Source organism: Aquarana catesbeiana, linkage group LG06 (genome assembly GCF_042186555.1).
Source record: "Aquarana catesbeiana isolate 2022-GZ linkage group LG06, ASM4218655v1, whole genome shotgun sequence".
NCBI classification, from domain to species: Eukaryota; Metazoa; Chordata; class Amphibia; order Anura; family Ranidae; genus Aquarana; species Aquarana catesbeiana.
Genome location: NC_133329.1, coordinates 134,235,178 through 134,252,361, shown reverse-complemented (window position 1 = coordinate 134,252,361; position 17,184 = coordinate 134,235,178). Strand labels below are relative to the sequence as shown.

At 42.5% G+C, this 17,184-nt stretch overlaps 1 long non-coding RNA gene across 1 annotated transcript in view; it reads left to right on the top strand.

Moving 5' to 3' along the window:
* Positions 1 to 5,424: 5,424 nt before the first annotated feature.
* The window catches only part of LOC141148945 (uncharacterized), a 135,525-nt gene continuing 123,765 nt past the window's right edge, over positions 5,425 to 17,184 (top strand). The window contains exon 1 of the long non-coding RNA XR_012245267.1: positions 5,425 to 5,454. This is a non-coding gene — a long non-coding RNA (uncharacterized lncRNA). The remainder of the gene's footprint in view (positions 5,455 to 17,184) is intronic.

Here is a 17,184-nt window from a genome sequence, read left to right as displayed (position 1 = left end):
AAACAAGGCAAATCTCCGTTCTGACAGGGTAGATCACACAGATCCTGTCTTTCTGCTAGGCAGGAAGACAGATCTGTCTGTTTCCCCAGTCACACAGTCCCCCATACAATTAGAACATACATTGAAGGAACACATTTAATCCCTTGATTGCCCCTGATCTTAACCCCTTCTCTGCCAGTGTCATTAGTACAATAACAGTGCATATTTTTAGCACTGATTATTGTAATAATGTCACTGGTTCCCAAAAAAGTGTCAAAAATCACAGTTAGGTGTTCGATCTGTTGCAGTCCTGCTAAAAATCACTGATCACCGCCATTTCTAGTAAAAAAAATATATATATATATATATATTAAAAATGTCATAAATCTTTCCCATTTTGTAGACGCTATAACTTTTGTGCAAACCAATCAATATACGCTTATTGCAATTTTTTACCAAAAATATGTAGAAGGATACATATTGGCCTAAACTGTTGAAGAGATGAGTTTTTTTTCGTTTTGGTGGGGGGATATTTATTATAGCAAAAAGTAAAAAATATTGTTTTTTTTTTCAAAATTATCGCTTTTTTTTTGTTTATAGAGCAAAGAATAAAAACCGCAGAGGTGATCAAATACCATCAAAAGAAAGCTCTATTTGTTGGAAAAAATGGACGTCAATTTTGTTTGGGTACAGGGTCGCACGACCGCGCAATTGTCAGTTAAAGCGACGCAGTACCGTATCACAAAAAATGGCCAGGTCATTAAGGGGGAAAATCTTCCGGGGCTGAAGTGGTTAATATAATTGGTGATATCACTTACACACTTGGAACTGCTTTCTGTGATGGTAACTCTTCTAAATATAAGTAAGAATGAGGTTTGCGTTTGTTTCTAATATTGGTTCAAAGTAAATCCTTCATGTTTTATGTGCAGACTTGCCCAGGAAATTTTTTTAAAACCAAAATGCATGATATGACCATTGTACTATGGCCAGCCTCCTCACTATAAAAGACCAGCCATATTGTAAGTGAATTGGAAGCTGCTAAAGGAAAAGCTGACCAGCTGCAAAGGGAGAGATTAGGGTCAGTGAAAAAACTGTACTTTAATTCTGATTGCTAGTTCTTTTGGCAATCAAGCTCTTTGCTGCCTTGTTTTTATTATGGGGGCCTTTTTGTCTTTCATTTTAGTTTGTAGTTGATTTGAGGTCAGTGGTCACTTTTAGCTTCTGTCCTGTCCATTGCAAATTCTTTGCCCTTAAAAAAGTAGGCTTTTGTTTCATTGGGTATTTTGGAGTTTAATTAGGTAAGTGTTGGTGAAGCTAAGTTTGCCCAGGAAATGTACACCTGGACTGTATAGCGTATGGTTTGAGTTATACACAATATTAACTTTTAGATACATTTTATTTATTCTTATTAGGTCCATATTTTAATCAGGACGTAGTTTTATTGTAAGATTATTATTATTACAGTTTTTTAAAAGTGAAGTTTGGCAATAGAAAAAAATAAACAATCATACTTTCCTAGATGGCTGCAGCCCCAATCCCAGATGCAGCTGTACCCCGCCACCTCTCTACACCCAGAACTGAGCTATCAAAAAACACTGAATGCTCAGTTCTCTCACTTCCCTTCAGTACTCACTGGAGAGCAGGATTGGAGAGGGGATGATAGAAGATAAGGTTGAGGTCCAGGTATCTCCGTGGATCCCGTCTGTGAAGTCAGGATCTGTCCAGAGCCTGGACCAGCTAAGTGTTGCCATACAATATCAGGCTATACCCCACTGCGGCTGAAAACAGGTGCAGAACTAAGTGTACTCCTGTGATCCATAGGAGAAATAGGGCCAAAAGAGCTTTGGCCCTACTTCTCCTTTAACCCAAATGAAGAACTGAAATGTTTTATCATTCAGATTCTCACATTTTATACATTCAGTATTATTGACTATTGGGTATTTGGTTTTACCCATGACCCTTATGAGGAGATACTGTATTGATATGTATTTATATGGCGATGTTCTTATGTTTTTTCTGGCCCTAATGAAATAGGCGATTTTGGAACCCTGAAATGAGTTGGCTACTCTTTCGATTATCCCCTTGACCTTTATAAAATAAAGCTGTATCTGGACCTTTTAGCAATGGCGTGGCATTTCAATTTACATTTTTGTTAGATTTTATTTTCTGTCTCTGTCCATTTTTCTCTCACTTCCCTGTCTGGTGAAACGGTTTTCACCAGAACAGGAAGTGAGGGGAAATCTTGTTAGTGGAGCTCTGGATAGCAGTAAAAACCCAAAAAGAGCTCCAATCCTTAACTATTCTATCCAAAACTATACAAAAAAAAGTATTGGAGTTTTTGGCTTAATGTGCACTCTAAAGCAGACCTTCACTTCTTTTTTTCTTCTTTAAACAGTATTGCTTCTTTCCCACCTTCTTTCAAGGAATTGCAGATACTGGTTATTTTCTGGGGGAGGAGTTTGACCTGTGCTTCCACCATTTTTTGCCTTAAGCCTCCTGGAATACTCACATCATGCATCAGGAGGCTTCAAGTCAATCTAGAACACATTGTGCATGTGCTGTTAAGTATCATCAGTAGGTTTGCTGCAAAAACCAGCAAGAGACAGCTGACTTCAAACGATGTAAGTAAAGAAGATGGAGTTTACAGCAGGGCAATGCTGAATTCACTGGATGTGTGAGTATGTGTTTTGAAAATAACCCTGGAAACCAAGTATAAAGGGAAAAAACACAGGAGAGTGACATTCCTCTTTAAATATTATTTTGGTGGTAATATCCTGCTCTGCTTGCTTTATACCATTTACATCGTTATTTGAAATCATACTATATGTAGATCTGAAAGCCAATTTTTGCATAGCAATGACAGAAATTATCAGAAAAAAACTTTACCAAAATAAATGAGGTGTTATTTAATGATCGTTCAGATTAACATATTTCATGGATAACTGCTACATTTCTGAAAAATACATTTGTACTGCATGTTGTTCGTAAAATCAATTTGAAAAAGCATGACTTTTTCATTGTAAATTCCCCCGACAAACTTGTGGAACAAGTGGAATAGATCCAAGGTTTAGTGTGTACTGACTGTCTAATGATATCCCCATCTGTAGTTCTGGATATTAATCAGACCACAAATTTCACCTTATAATAAAATGATTGGTTGATAAAAGCGGGCTTACCGCTGGCTCAATATGTGTAGTATATACACAGCTGTCTGTTCTAAGTGTTCTGGAACAAGTTATCCATCAAAAGTCTCTAGACAGGAAGTAAAGTTCTATGGAACAATGGCTTGTGAGCAGGTGTATCTCTGAAAATAACATTCTGCTGCAGTCTTTACGTACCAATAGAATATTTCAAAGGCAATGTAATATGGCGCACTTAGGGATGGATATCAAACATATAAACATATAAAAAATTATTTATTTTTACACAGATGCATCACGGTGACACCAACAAAAACTCCAAGTAAAAATCAGATAGAGATTTTGATCACAAAAAGACAATTTCGTAAAAAGAAGATCAACACCTTTCGTAAAATAAATCTACTTCTTCAGGACCAGGTATTCATGGTATTGAGCCATCTATATAGAAGTAGTTCAGCGGTCTTTACACTAACATATATAACCACCAAAAATAAAAACAGATAAAAGGAGGTCCTCTCTGCCCACAAACTACTGAAAGGTGTTCCCGTCTTAAGCCTCATACACACAACTTTTTTTTTTATTTGTTCAGCCCAGCGGAACTGACAGTTCAGGTTGGAGCCACTGTGCTAACTATCCAATGTTAGTACAGCGATCTCCCCTGCTGAGCTATTGTGTTTTGACAAAGGGACGTCCCCCCACCGGAACATTCTCAGCCATTGGGAGTGGTGATCGGGAGCCGGTTGGCAGACCTTTTTCATCACGAGCCTTCGACAGAAGCCGGCTGAAAAGCCAACTTCTGTTGGACTGGCTGCCATACACATGGTCCGAATGACCGCCAGTTTCTATTGAACTGGCTAATGCCAGCCGAAATTTGGCCTGTATGTACTAGGCTTTAAGGTGTAATCCACTGTTGAGTCAGTAGTCCCAACCAGCATAAGCTGACCAAGCCTTCCACCAAGGGCAAACAGGCACTTGTGGGCATAGACTGCCTTAGGTTGGCTCATAGAAATGGGCAGCTTGGAGCAGACACCACCTACTTGTCTGCAACTTGCAGACATAGTAGGGTCTGTGCAAAAGGAGCAGCAATGCAGGGAGGTTGTAAACACATATGGTTTTTATGCTTCAAGGCAACACTTTTTTCACTTATGTACCCCTTGGCAGTGCATTTCCATAGAGTGTACCCCTCATTGGACAAAGTAGGGGGTGGAGCCGAATGGTGGATGAGGACAAACAGTGGAAGTAGATAAAGGTGTATAGTTAAAGAAAACCTGTGCCTACTCTGCTCTGGGTCAAGAGTGCATAACACACATAATTCAGGGGTCAGGTGTCTGTGATGCACAAAGTGTAGGGGTCAGAAAAACATCATGTTCAAAGTTTAGGAGTCAGAAGTGCATAATGCACAAATTGCAAGGGTCTGGAGGGTATAACCCAAAGAGTGCAGGAGTAGGTAACACATGAAGTGCAGGTGTCAGGAATGTGCAATTGATAGAGCACAGGGATCAGGAGTGCGTAATGCATAAAATCAGTGGTCTGGAGTACATAACACAGAGAGTGTAGGGGTCAGGAGTGCCTTAGAAAGAAAGTACCGGGGACAGGTGTGCGCAAGGGGTGTTCAGTAATGAACAGAGTGCAGAGGTCAAACGTAAACAGGTAAAGCACAAAAAGCCTCCCAAGCAAAAATTACCCCCTCTCCTCCTAGGACAACCCCCACCATGCCAGCAGTTTCCAACCTTGACTATACATATACAGATTTTACCAATTGTAGTACTTTTGTTCTGTACTTGATAAATCACACATCAAGTCTTATAGAAGATGTATATGTTTTATCGGGTACAAAACGCATTGGCAAAAAGTGGTTATATTGGTGAAATTTCACTTGTATTTACATTGCTTGTAACATGTGCAACTGAACACTTTCAACAAATCTATACTGGTATGCTGTGGTGATGGGAACACATAACAAGCATATAGTGGGGTTTTCTCAAATGAAACTGCAAAAAAAGGAATGACACTTTAAGCAGATTTTTTCTTTAATCTGTGGTAAAGTTTAACCCGGAGAACCTGACAGTAATAGAACTTCCAATTACAACGCTAAGTCACGGCCTCTTATTTACTAGCAGCGTTTTCAGCCTTCTGTGTGCACTCCTTCAATTGACTGTTGAATTGTATCACTGCCGCTATACACATTGCTGGCTAGTAAAGGGTGGCTTGTGGTAATCCTCATTTGTTTGAAGTTACCTGATAAATAAGGTGGAATGCTCAAAGAATGTGGATAGCTAGGAAATAATTAACCACAAAGGAAAGTTCACTTCCTTATCCTTTGAGCTGAGCGCAGGTAAGGTGGAACCTAGTGAAGTGTTTTGACTGTTTGTTTCAAAGGCGTGGAGGACATCGGTAACAAGTGACATTCATCTGACAAACTTTTATTAGGTGTTAAGAGTCACAGTTTCTATGTTAATATTGTCACATTATGAAAGGTTTCTAATAGATACTGAATAAGCAATATATGTGTAATGCTACCCCCCATACGAGCTGCTGGTGAATGTTGGTTATCTCCCATCCCGCACACCCAGGCACATGGATTTTTCATTCATTTTAATGACAAGAAGCAGTCCTTGCAGCTTTGTTTTTTTTTAATTGGTGGATTTGATGCCCATTTGATCAACAGAACTCTCTTCAGGGACTCAATCTATATACATCCGGCATATACACACACTCCTTTCTTGTACCTCCAGCACACACTTGCTTTTAGAACTACAATTCCCAGGATCAACTAGCATTTTGGTTTTGAACCAACACTGACTCAGATCAGATCCTTGCAAATTGCACTTTGTAGGCAGGGATCGTGGGCCCTTTTTTGTGTAGCAAAAAGAGAGGTCTTTGGTGTTAGCTGTCCTTCTCTGTGGCTACTGCTATAGGGTCCCCAGAGAGTCCCCCTTACATCAGTGTCCCCAGAGAGCCTCCCCTTTACATCAGGGTCCCAAGAGAGCCCCCCCCCCTTACATCATGGTCCCCAGAGAGCCCCTCCTTACATCAGGGTTCCGAGAGAGCCCATCCTCACATCAGGGTCCCCAGAGAGTCCCCACCCCTTACATCATGGTCCCCAGAGAGCCCCCCTTACATCAGGGTCCCCAGAGAGCCCCTCCTTACATCAGGGTCCCCAGAGAGCCCTTTCCTTACATCAGTGTCCCCAGAGAGACCCTCCTTTCGTCAGTGTCCCCAGAGAGACCCTCCTTACGTCAGGGTCCCCAGAGAGACCCTCCTTACTTTAGGGTCCCCAGAGAGCCCCTCCTTACATCAAGGTCCCCAGAGAGATTCCCCCTTACATTGGGGTCCCCAGAGAGCCCCTCCTTAGACCAGGGTCCCCAGAGAGCCCCCTCTTACATCAGGGTTCCCAGATAGATTCCCCCTTACATCAGGGTCCCCAGAGAGCCCTTTCTTACATTAGGGTCCCCAGAGAGCCCATTCTTACATCAGGGTCCCCAGAGAGCCCCCCTTACATCATGGTCCCCAGAGAGCACCTCTTACATCATGGTCCTCAGAGAGCCCCTCCTCACATCAGGGTCCCCAGAGCCCCTCCTTAAATCAGGGTCCCCAGAGAGCCTCCCCCTTACATCAGTGTCCCCAGAGAGCCCTTCCTTACGTCAGGGTCCCCAGAGAGACCCTCCTTACATCAGGGTTCCCAGAGAGCCCCTCCTTACATCAAGGTCCTAAGTTAGATTCCCCCTTACATCAGGGTCCCCAGAGAGCCCCTCCTTAGACCAGGGTCCCCAGAGAGCCCCCTCTTACATCAGGGTTCCCAGAGAGATTCCCCCTTACATTAGGGTCCCCAGAGAGCCCATCCTTACATCAGGGTCCCCAGAGAGCCCCCCTTACATCAGGGTCCCCAGAGAGCCCCTCCTTACATCAGGGTCCTGAGAGAGCCCACCCTCACATCAGGGTCCCCAGAGAGCCCCTCCTCACATCAGGGTCCCCAGAGGGCCCCCTTACTTCAAGGTCTCCAGACAGACCCTTCCTTACATCAGGGTCCCCAGACAGCCGCCCCCCCGTACCAGGCTGGTCTCCGCTGTCTGTGCACCTCCAACCCCCAGCATATCTCTGTACCCCCCACCTGGGGGGAGGTGGGAGGCAGCGATCGGTAGCCCTATTGTGTCCACGGGCCATAGGATCTCCCTGGGGCTAGCAGTTCTCACCCCCAGTGTATACAATGGAGAGGGGAGGGGGCTCTGACCCAGGCATGTATCGGCAAGTGTGTAGAAGCAGAGCTGACTCACTGAAGACTGAAGCTGATACATGCCCTGGTCAGAGGCCCCTCCCCTCTCCACTCTATACATTCGGAGAGAGAACTACTAGCCTCGGGAGATCCTGCGGCTCATGGGCACCATGCAGCTGCCGATCGCCACCTCCCACCTCCCCCCACTGCATACTAAAACCGACAGCCAGAAGTGCAGGGGAGATGTGGGTTTTTGGGGCCCCCCACAGCGGCAGAAAGGCAGGGCCCAGTCGCAAGTGCTACTGCTGTGACCCTGAAAGTTCTGCCACTGACTTAAGCTGGCCATACACTAGTAGAATTTCAATTTTCTGAACTTTTTTTTATTTTCGAATGTTTAATGAGGTCAAATCAATGATTGTTTTCATCTGTATGAGAAAATTTGAAGAATCTTTTCTTGAATGAACGAAATTCTGTGAATGTGGTTTTTGTTTGTAAAAAAATTATACATGTAATATGCATGTTCTACGCACAAAAGAAACCCATTCAATACGTCCGGTATTCCATTCAAGTAGCAGGTATAAAAGAAAATGTTGGAGTTTCAATTAAATTAGGTGACTCAATGATGGCAAGATTAAATGCTCTGACAAACAATTTTTCAAAGTTTCTGTACAGGATTTCAAAGAACATTCTACTGGTGTATGGCCAGTTTTAGTTCTGAGTACCATTATGCAAGGGTTTTCTTTAAAACTGTGGGCACAAACTCCAACTTCTTCATGTCTCTCAAGGTCACATGAGTACCCTACTCACACTGGTCATGTCACCATATGGGGAGAACTCCTTTATTAAACTTATAGGTGACGTGCACTCAAAGTACACTAAGACCCTTAATGGGCCCTGATCCTGCTCTTCAACCATTGTGTCAGTGCACTTTACCAATTACCTTCCTCTCATCCTTTGAGATCTTCACTTTGTGGTCTGTTCTGTGTATTTTTTTCAAAAATGTCCAGTCAGGCCCATCGTATACTGGGCTTGTGCTCCATGGACTCTATTCACTCTAATGAAAAGTTGGTATCTCAATTGCAATTGATGTTCTAGGACTGTCACCCCTTGTACACTGCTGCCTTCAGTGTCCACTCCTACAGTGACCACTGCAAAGTCCAGCTCAATGCTCGTCTATTCAAGAAGCAAGCTGCATTAAAGTATAACTAAATTTTAGTTTGGGGTAGAGTGGGCATGGACTAGAACAACTATCAGGTGTTTAGTGTTGTCTGTGCTTCTGTTAAGGAGATTCCTCCTTTCTATTTGTCCTGTTTACTGTTATCATTGAATGTGAAAGTAAATCCCAAACTTTGGGTTGTCTCCAGAACCTGAATAGAGGTGAAATTTTCCAATGGGGGAACCTAGTTCTGGTGACCCTGGTGACAACCAGCGAAATCCCTCACTTTGGAGGGATTTCCTCTAACTTCCTGTTTTGACTATGGGATAGGAGGTAAACAGAAATTTGCACAATGGGACACAGATGGCAAAAAAAACCTGGTAATGGTTATAACCCTGCCTTGCTTTACCCAAAATGGAAAAAAGGTTTGGCTTTAATCTTACTTTAGCCCCTGGTATGCTGATGCCTCCAGCTTCCACTCAAGTTCTGCCCGCCACTCAAGTTCTCTTTATTCTTTTACTGTTAGGAGTGGTCCCACACATGCTTCCATATAATTGTGTCTTAACATATTCTAACAGTTGCACTCCCTTCTCTCTTTTTCCCTTTTCCAACAACCTACAGTATATGTCAGTTGTATTGGATCCTCAATAAAAATATTTTGATAAAGAAGAGAATATAATCCCCACCAAGCCATTGCAGCCAAAAACGAAATATAATCAGATACTGCTGTGGTGCTGAAAAGTCAGTTTCCATTGACCATGGCCAGCACAGTGTTTATCCCATTATAGTCCTGCACATGCTCCAACATTACGTTTCTCAATAGAAAATAATGGCCAGTTTGTCTAGTTTTTATCTTTAGTTCCCACACAATCACAGAGATAAATACATATGAATAATGAAACTGTATAAAACCCTAAATAAAGTAACCGAAATTAAATATATTTTTATTTTAGCATAGTGAGATATTTCCTGGATAGAATAAACACTACAATGAATGCGTTTTACTTGTTGGCTGGGGTTGCTTTGTAATGTGTCTAAAAATATAATCCTGCGCCACAATCTAATACAGTATTATCAAGCCAAAAAAGAGAACAGAAGACTCTCCGTCCTTCATAAGCTACTGTTACCCATTTTTTTACTGCTTTCCAACACTGCCACAATATCTTTTTTCATCCTGCAGCCCCTCCTTTATCCATTATACATAATTCTGTTACCGTTCCGTACCGTTTCAGTGCAACTCTTGGCCCTAATATATGAAAAACAAAGAAAAAATAGAAATGTTGCTCATAGCAACAATCAAGTGTTGGTTGTAACCCACATTAGGAAAATATCATCTAGATCTGACATTTTACTCTAAGAAAAGTTTACAGTATTTTTCAAAGGATTCAAAAGACGATTTGTTCTTGTTTCTGACTCTAACCAACCTGCAGTGCAATAAGGCTGTCTGTAGTCTCTCCACATTCAGATGTCCTGTGACCAATCCACACATTGCTTTCAATAATTGGGTTCTGAAGGGGCTACAGCCAAGTGATCAAACTCATGGAAGGTCAGAAGAGCTTGATTTCCTTGCAGAGTTGATTTAACCTAGACTGAAATTATGTCATCAACCTTCTGCTATCAAGTGGAGGCATTTCTTGTCTCCAGTGATCAGTCTACACAACTGTGTTGAGAGTATGTAATTGGGGGGTTGATCTGTGCCATACATTTGTGAACAGACACAAACTACAGAGGCAGAGTTTACAAGTCATCTCTAAAACAACATATCAGTCCATGAAGAAAGATAATAACTGGCTTCTGTTAAAGGGACATCGATCCCGACATTGCTCACCAGTGCTGCTAATGAGTGCCCACCAGTGCTGCCAATTAGTGCCCATTAGTGCCACCTATCAGTGCAGCCTCATCAGTGCTGCCAATCAGTGCCCTTCGGGGCTGCCTATCAGAGCCCATCAGTGCCACCTATCAGTGCCCATCAGGGCAGCCTACCAGTGCCCATAACTGCAGCCGAATAGCCTGCAGCACACATCAGTGAAGGAGAAAAATTACCTGTTTTCAAAATTACAAACTATAAAACATTTTTTTCTCAAAATTTTCGGTCTTTTTTTGTTTGTTTAGCTGAAAAAAAAAAAAAAAAAACTAGTGGTAAATAAATACAACCAAAATAAAGCTCTTTTTGTGTGGAAAAAAAAAAATTATAAAAAGTACATTGTTGAATGACCGTGCAATCGTCATTCAAATCCCGCGCACACACGATCTGACATTCCGATAACGAAATCCTGAGATTTATGTTATGTTGGCTCAAACTTGTCTTGCATACACACGGTCGCACAAATGTTGTCGGAAATACCGATTGTCAAGAATGCGCTAACGTACAACACGTACAACGACACTATAAAGAGGAAGTTCAATAGCCAGTGCCCCACCCTTTGGGCTCCTTCTGCTAATCTCGTGATAGTACAAGTTTGGTGAGAGATGATTCGTGCTTTTCAGCCTCGTGCTTTTCAGATCGTTACTGCTCTTCAATTTGTGCTTGTGGGTTCGTATCTGATTTTCAGTGCATGTAGTCAGTTCATATCTGGTTTTCAGCACGTATTTTTATATTACATATTTGATTTTCAGTGCGTTCTTGTCTGCTCATTTCTATTTTTCAGCACGCTCTTTTCAGGCCTTTCTGATTTTCAGTGCGTTCTGTTAGTTCGTTCTGACCAGCCGACCGTTTTGAAGCCATGTTGGGGTACGTACTCATCATAGCGTTCGTGCTGTGCAGGGGCTTGGTGTTGGGGTTCTTACTTCGACCCAAGCCCAGTCCATGAACAGGGTGAGGAGGCGTTCATGGACGAAGAATTGGTTGCTCCAACGTGACTAATTCTCTCATATGCCTTTGTTGCAGGAGATCCGTGAGAATAATCCTGATGATTTCAGGAATCTCCGGGTGAGGGACCCCTTTTTTCACCATCTGTTGGCTTTGCTGTCCCCTTATATTACAAAGCAGGACAACTGCATGCAGCAAGCCATCACTCCCGAGCAGAGGCTAGTCGCCACGTTGAGGTACTTGGCGACAGAGAGAAGTCTGCAGGACATCAAGTTCTCGACAGGCATCTCCCCCCAGGCTCTGGGGATCATTATCCCAAAGACCTGTTCTGCCATCATACAGGTCCTGCAGAAGGAGTATATTAAGGTAAGATTTCTCCTTTAACATCACATTCTGTGTATTTAATGTTTGCTAATGTATTGTATTTCTTTCATCATTCCCTAATTACCATGATTGTAATATGCTGTGAATGTCCTCTTTATCCTCTTTATCCTCATGCGTGCTGGAAGTTTTTAAAGTTCCTTTTTTGTCCTTTATGCATATTTGCCTTCACTAACCTCCCCAGCATGCTATCCTGAGCGCATACACACCTAGCCTAGTCACTTAACAATGTATTTTTTCAGCTCAATAGTAGTGCTTTATCCTAAACACCCCCTAAAATGTGTCCAAATGTTATTAGTGTCCTTAAATTCAGGCAGAGTGCCAGAGGCTTTTTTTTTGGGGTCCCAAAATCATTTGGAACCCTCCCTCCCCCCAACCGCTAAGTCAACTGATACCAACCCTCTATCTGCTGACTTTACCAAACCCATACACACTATACCTACCTCTTTTGTGGTCATATTTATGGATGAATTCACCAAAGCATCTAGTGAAAGGGCCTGCCTGAATACTTTCAAATGGTACTGTTTAAAGTTTTGTTCTCATATTATCTTGATAGGTAATTGCAGAATGTAAAAATGTGCTTCAATTTGTACAGTGTGTATTCATATTTTTGTATTATGACACTTCTTACCTGTCCACTGGGCTGCCAATAGTGTAAGTAAGGAGGGGCTGGCCAAAATAACACACATTATTTATGCATTCAGCTCTCAATGAAGTGGCAAGGGTTACCTGTCCAACACACACCCCCCCCCCCCTAAAATTTTGACAATGGGCCATCAGAGGGGGTGAGGAATCTGATAAGTGGACCTAAGATTTTTTTTTCTTTAAATACTCCTTAAAATCAATGTTATACTGATGTTGGCCAAGAATGTTTGTGCCTAATCTGCTTAAAATGTTATGTGCAAAAGTACTCATTTTTATTTTTCTTATTTCACTCCACAGTTTCCTTCAGCGTCACAGGAATGGCAGACTGTGGCTTCCCAATTTGCCCAGCGGTGGGACTTTCCCAACTGCGGAGGGGCAATAAATGGGAAACACGTCCACATAGTCCCACCCCCCAACTCGGGGTCATACTATTACAACTATAAGAGGTTTAATAGTATAGTGATGTTGGCAGTGGTGTCGGCGACATATGAGTTTCTCTATGTGGACGTGGGGAAGAATGGCCGGATGTCGGATGGTGGAGTCATCGCCCAGACTGAGTTCTACGGAAGGCTCCAGAGTGGAGGCTTGGGATTGCCACCTCCGGAAGACAACGTGGCTGGACTTTGTCGCTAATGAAGTGTTTGGGCTGGGTGATCACCTGATGCGGCTGTTCCCCATGAGGACCCTTTCCCCGGACCAGAGGGTTTTTAACTACCGGCTGGCCAGCCAGAAGAGTGGTGGAGAATGCTTTCGGGATAATGGCCGGTTGGTTCCACCTATTCCTTATGCCAATCAACATGGTGGATTATAAACTTAACCATATAATCCTTGTATGCTGCATTCTCCACAACTTTTTAAGGAGAAATTCTATGAACTATGTGGCCTCAGTTGGGCCTGAGGCCGGATTTCAAGACCAAACCCTGATGGCGCTTGAAGCTGGCCGTCCTGGCTTGCCCCCCCAAAGCGCACGCAAGGTCTGTCTAAAATATATGGCGTACTTTGCGGGTAGGGGGGCCATTGATATGCCAGAGAATGTTTAAGAAACCTTTTTTTAAAAAAATTGTATCTTAACCACTTACCGACAGCCGCACGACGATGTACGTCCAAACTTTGAACGGGGATATCGTTGTTATGGCAGCATCTAGCTGCCATAACCCCGGTATCCCAGTTTTCGTGCGGCTTTCAGATAAAAGTGGTCCCTGCGGTGGATTCGCCGCGAGATCACTTTTATCGGTGGCGGGAGAGGGGCCCCCCTCCTGCTGCGATGCGGTGCCCTCCACCGCTTACCGGAGCCGTCGGTAGCGGCAGAGGCGATCGCATCTGTCTCTGTCCTGTGCCTGGAGACGAGTGAGGCTAAGATGGCGCCCACTCATCTCCATGACACTGCTGGGCGGAAGCAACGTCAAAACATCACTTCCGTCCACGCCTCTTAAAGGCACATTTTTTCAAATGTCATTTTTTTAAATGACTTTTTTTTATTGCATTTTAGTGTAAATATGAGATCTGAGGTCTTTTTGACCCCAGATCTCATATTTAAGAGGTCCTGTCATGCTTTTTTCTATTACAAGGATGTTTACATTCCTTGTAATAGGAATAAAAGTGACACCATTTTTTTTTTAAAAAACAGTGTAAAAATAAATAAAATAATGTAAAATAAATAATAAAAATAAAAAAATTAAAAAAAACCCCCATCCTGACGAGCTCGCGCGCAGAAGCGAACGCATACACGAGTAGTGCCCGCATATGAAAACGGTGGTCAAACCACACATGTGAGGTATCGCCGTGACCAGTAGAGCGAGAGCAATAATTCTAGCCCTAGACCTCCTCTGTACCGCAAAATATGCAACCTGTGGAATTTTTTAAACGTCGCCTATGGAGATTTTTGAGGGTAAAAGTTTGACGCCATTCCACGAGCGGGCGCAATTTTCAATCGTGACATGTTGGGTATCAATTTACTTGGCGTAACATTATATTTCACAATATAAAAAAAAATTGGGCTAACTTTACTGTTGTCTTATTATTTTATTCAAAAAAGTGAATTTTTTTCCAAAAAAAGTGCGCTTTTAAGACCGCTGCGCAAATACGGTGCAAAAAAAAGTATTGCAACGGCCGCCATTTTATTCTCTAGGGTGTTAGAAGAAAAACCATATATAATGTTTGGGGGTTCTAAGTAATTTTCTAGCAAAAAAAAATATTTTAAACATGTAAACACCTAAATCCAAAACGAGGCTGGTCCTTAAGTGGTTAAACTGAAAAATATTTCCTTTGATTTACTGCTTATGTTTCTTTTAGCTGTCTCCTAGGTTATCCAATAGGCTTTTCTTTTTGGCCATTTTCTTCAATAGTGCAAACTTAATTTATTTGACACGTGAGGTGACAATTTCTTCTTCAGCTAATTATTATGTTGTGGGTCAGCTACACACACACCTTGTTTTTGTTGTTAATGTATGTAATGCATTAAGTATAAAAATATTCATAATTTTCAGCACCATGAATTAATTTTTTGGAGTGACGAAAATGGCCTGATTGTTGAAAATTATAAAGCACTGTGGGTGTTATTTACTAAAGGAAAATCCACTTTGCACTGCAAAAGTGCACTTGAAAGTGCACTGAAACTGCACTGAAAGTGCACTTGTAGTGCAAAGTGAATTTGTCTTTAGTAAATAACCCCCATTGTCTCTGTAAACACCAACTTAAGCAAAAAACTGCTATTGAGCACTGAAAGAAGAAGCCACACATTGTTGAGTAGAAAAATTTTTACTCTGTGCACATTCACATATGCATTCAGAAAAGGGTTTTTGAACAAACCAACATATTTTTGGAATTAAATTTATTTTTGGAAAGTAGAAATATCCTATTTTGTGGTAAACAGGCATGTTTTTTAAACCATAAAACGATACACAACTCAGGAACTTACAAAGTTCAACTTTGATAAATTGAAGGCAATATCAGACATTAGTATGTCCAAACTGTGTTGATATTGCCTTCATCAGATGGGGTGATGTCACCCCTGTGAAAGCCAAATTTTGAAGATGCACACAAATTGAGAGTCAAAATGGGGGTTTTCCTTCTGATCCCATGCCTAAGGTCAACATTAGGGATGAGCCGAACACCCCCCGGTTCGGTTCGCACCAGAACCCGCGAACGGACCGAAAGTTCGCACGAACGTTAGAACCCCATTGACGTCTATGGGACTCGAACGTTCGAAATCAAAAGTGCTCATTTTAAAGGCTAATTTGCATGGTATTGTCCTAAAAAGGGTTTGGGGACCCGGGTCCTACCCCAGGGGACATGTATCAATGCAAAAAAAACTTTTAAAAACGGCCGTTTTTTCGGGAGCAGTGATTTTAATGATGCTTAAAGTAAAAAAAAAAAAAGTGAAATATTCCTTTAAATATCGTACCTGGGGGGTGTCTATAGTATGCCTGTAAAGTGACGCGTGTTTCCCATGTTTAGAACAGTCCCTGCACCAAATGTCATTTTTAAAGGAAAAAATCTCATTTAAAACTGCTTGCGGGTTTAATGTCATGTCGGGTCATGGCAATATGGATGAAAATCAGTGAGACAAACGGCATGGGTACCCCCCCAGTCCATTACCAGGCCCTTTGGGTCTTGTATGGATATTAAGGGGAACCCCGCACCCAAATTAAAATAAGGAAAGGTGTGGGGCCACCAGGCCCTATATACTCTGAACAGCAGTATACAGGCGGTGCAAACAAGACAGGGACTGTAGGTTTGTTGTTAAGTAGAATCTGTTTGTAATTTTGAACATTTTTAACGTGTTTAGCTCCAGCCAAAAAATCTTTTCTAAGCTTTTTGGAAAACATAGGGAAGGGTTATCACCCCTGTGACATTTGTTTTGCTGTCTTTCCTCCTCTTCAGAAGATTTCACCTCACTTTTTTGTCCCAATGAAAAATGTTTTTTGAAAATTTGGGTTTTTTTGTGGAACAAGGATTGGAAAGCATCAGTGGAAAGGAGAAATTGTTTTCCCATATTAACTCTTACAGGAGAGAATTTCCCTTCCTAGGGGTAGATTTCATCTCACTTCCTGTTGTCTCCTTCCGTTTGCAAGTAGGAGTCGTTTGTAAGTTAGATGTTTGAAAGTAGGGTCCTGCCCTATATACTCAGCAGAAATTTGGGCCTTAGGTGTTGCTGTGGCCACAACACTGTAAGCCCTCACAGGGCCCTGCTGTGAAATATTAGATCAAGAATTGTAATTACATGCCCCTGTTGAACAGGAGCTGAAAAATTAGGCCTTAGGCACTGGTGCTGGTGCCACAACACTGCAACCCCTCACAGACACTCTAGTTGGAACGCAGGAACGAGCCCTGCTGCAAATTATTGCTTCAAAAATTGTAATTACACGCCCCTGTTAGACAGGGGCAGAAAAATTGGGCCTTAGGCACTGGTGCTGGTGCCACAACACTGCAACCCCTCACAGACACTCTAGTTGGAACGCAGGAACGAGCCCTGCTGCAAAGTATTGCATCAAAAATTGTAATTACACGCCCCTGTTAGACAGGGGCAGAAAAATTGGGCCTTAGGCACTGGTGCTGGTGCCACAACACTGCAACCCCTCACAGACACTCTAGTTGGAACGCAGGAACGAGCCCTGCTGCAAAGTATTGCATCAAAAATTGTAATTACACGCCCCTGTTAGACAGGGGCAGAAAAATTGGGCCTTAGGCACTGGTGCTGGTGCCACAACACTGCAACCCCTCACAGACACTCTAGTTGGAACGCAGGAACGAGCCCTGCTGCAAAGTATTGCATCAAAAATTGTAATTACACGCCCCTGTTAGACAGGGGCAGAAAAATTGGGCCTTAGGCACTGGTGCTGGTGCCACAACACTGCAACCC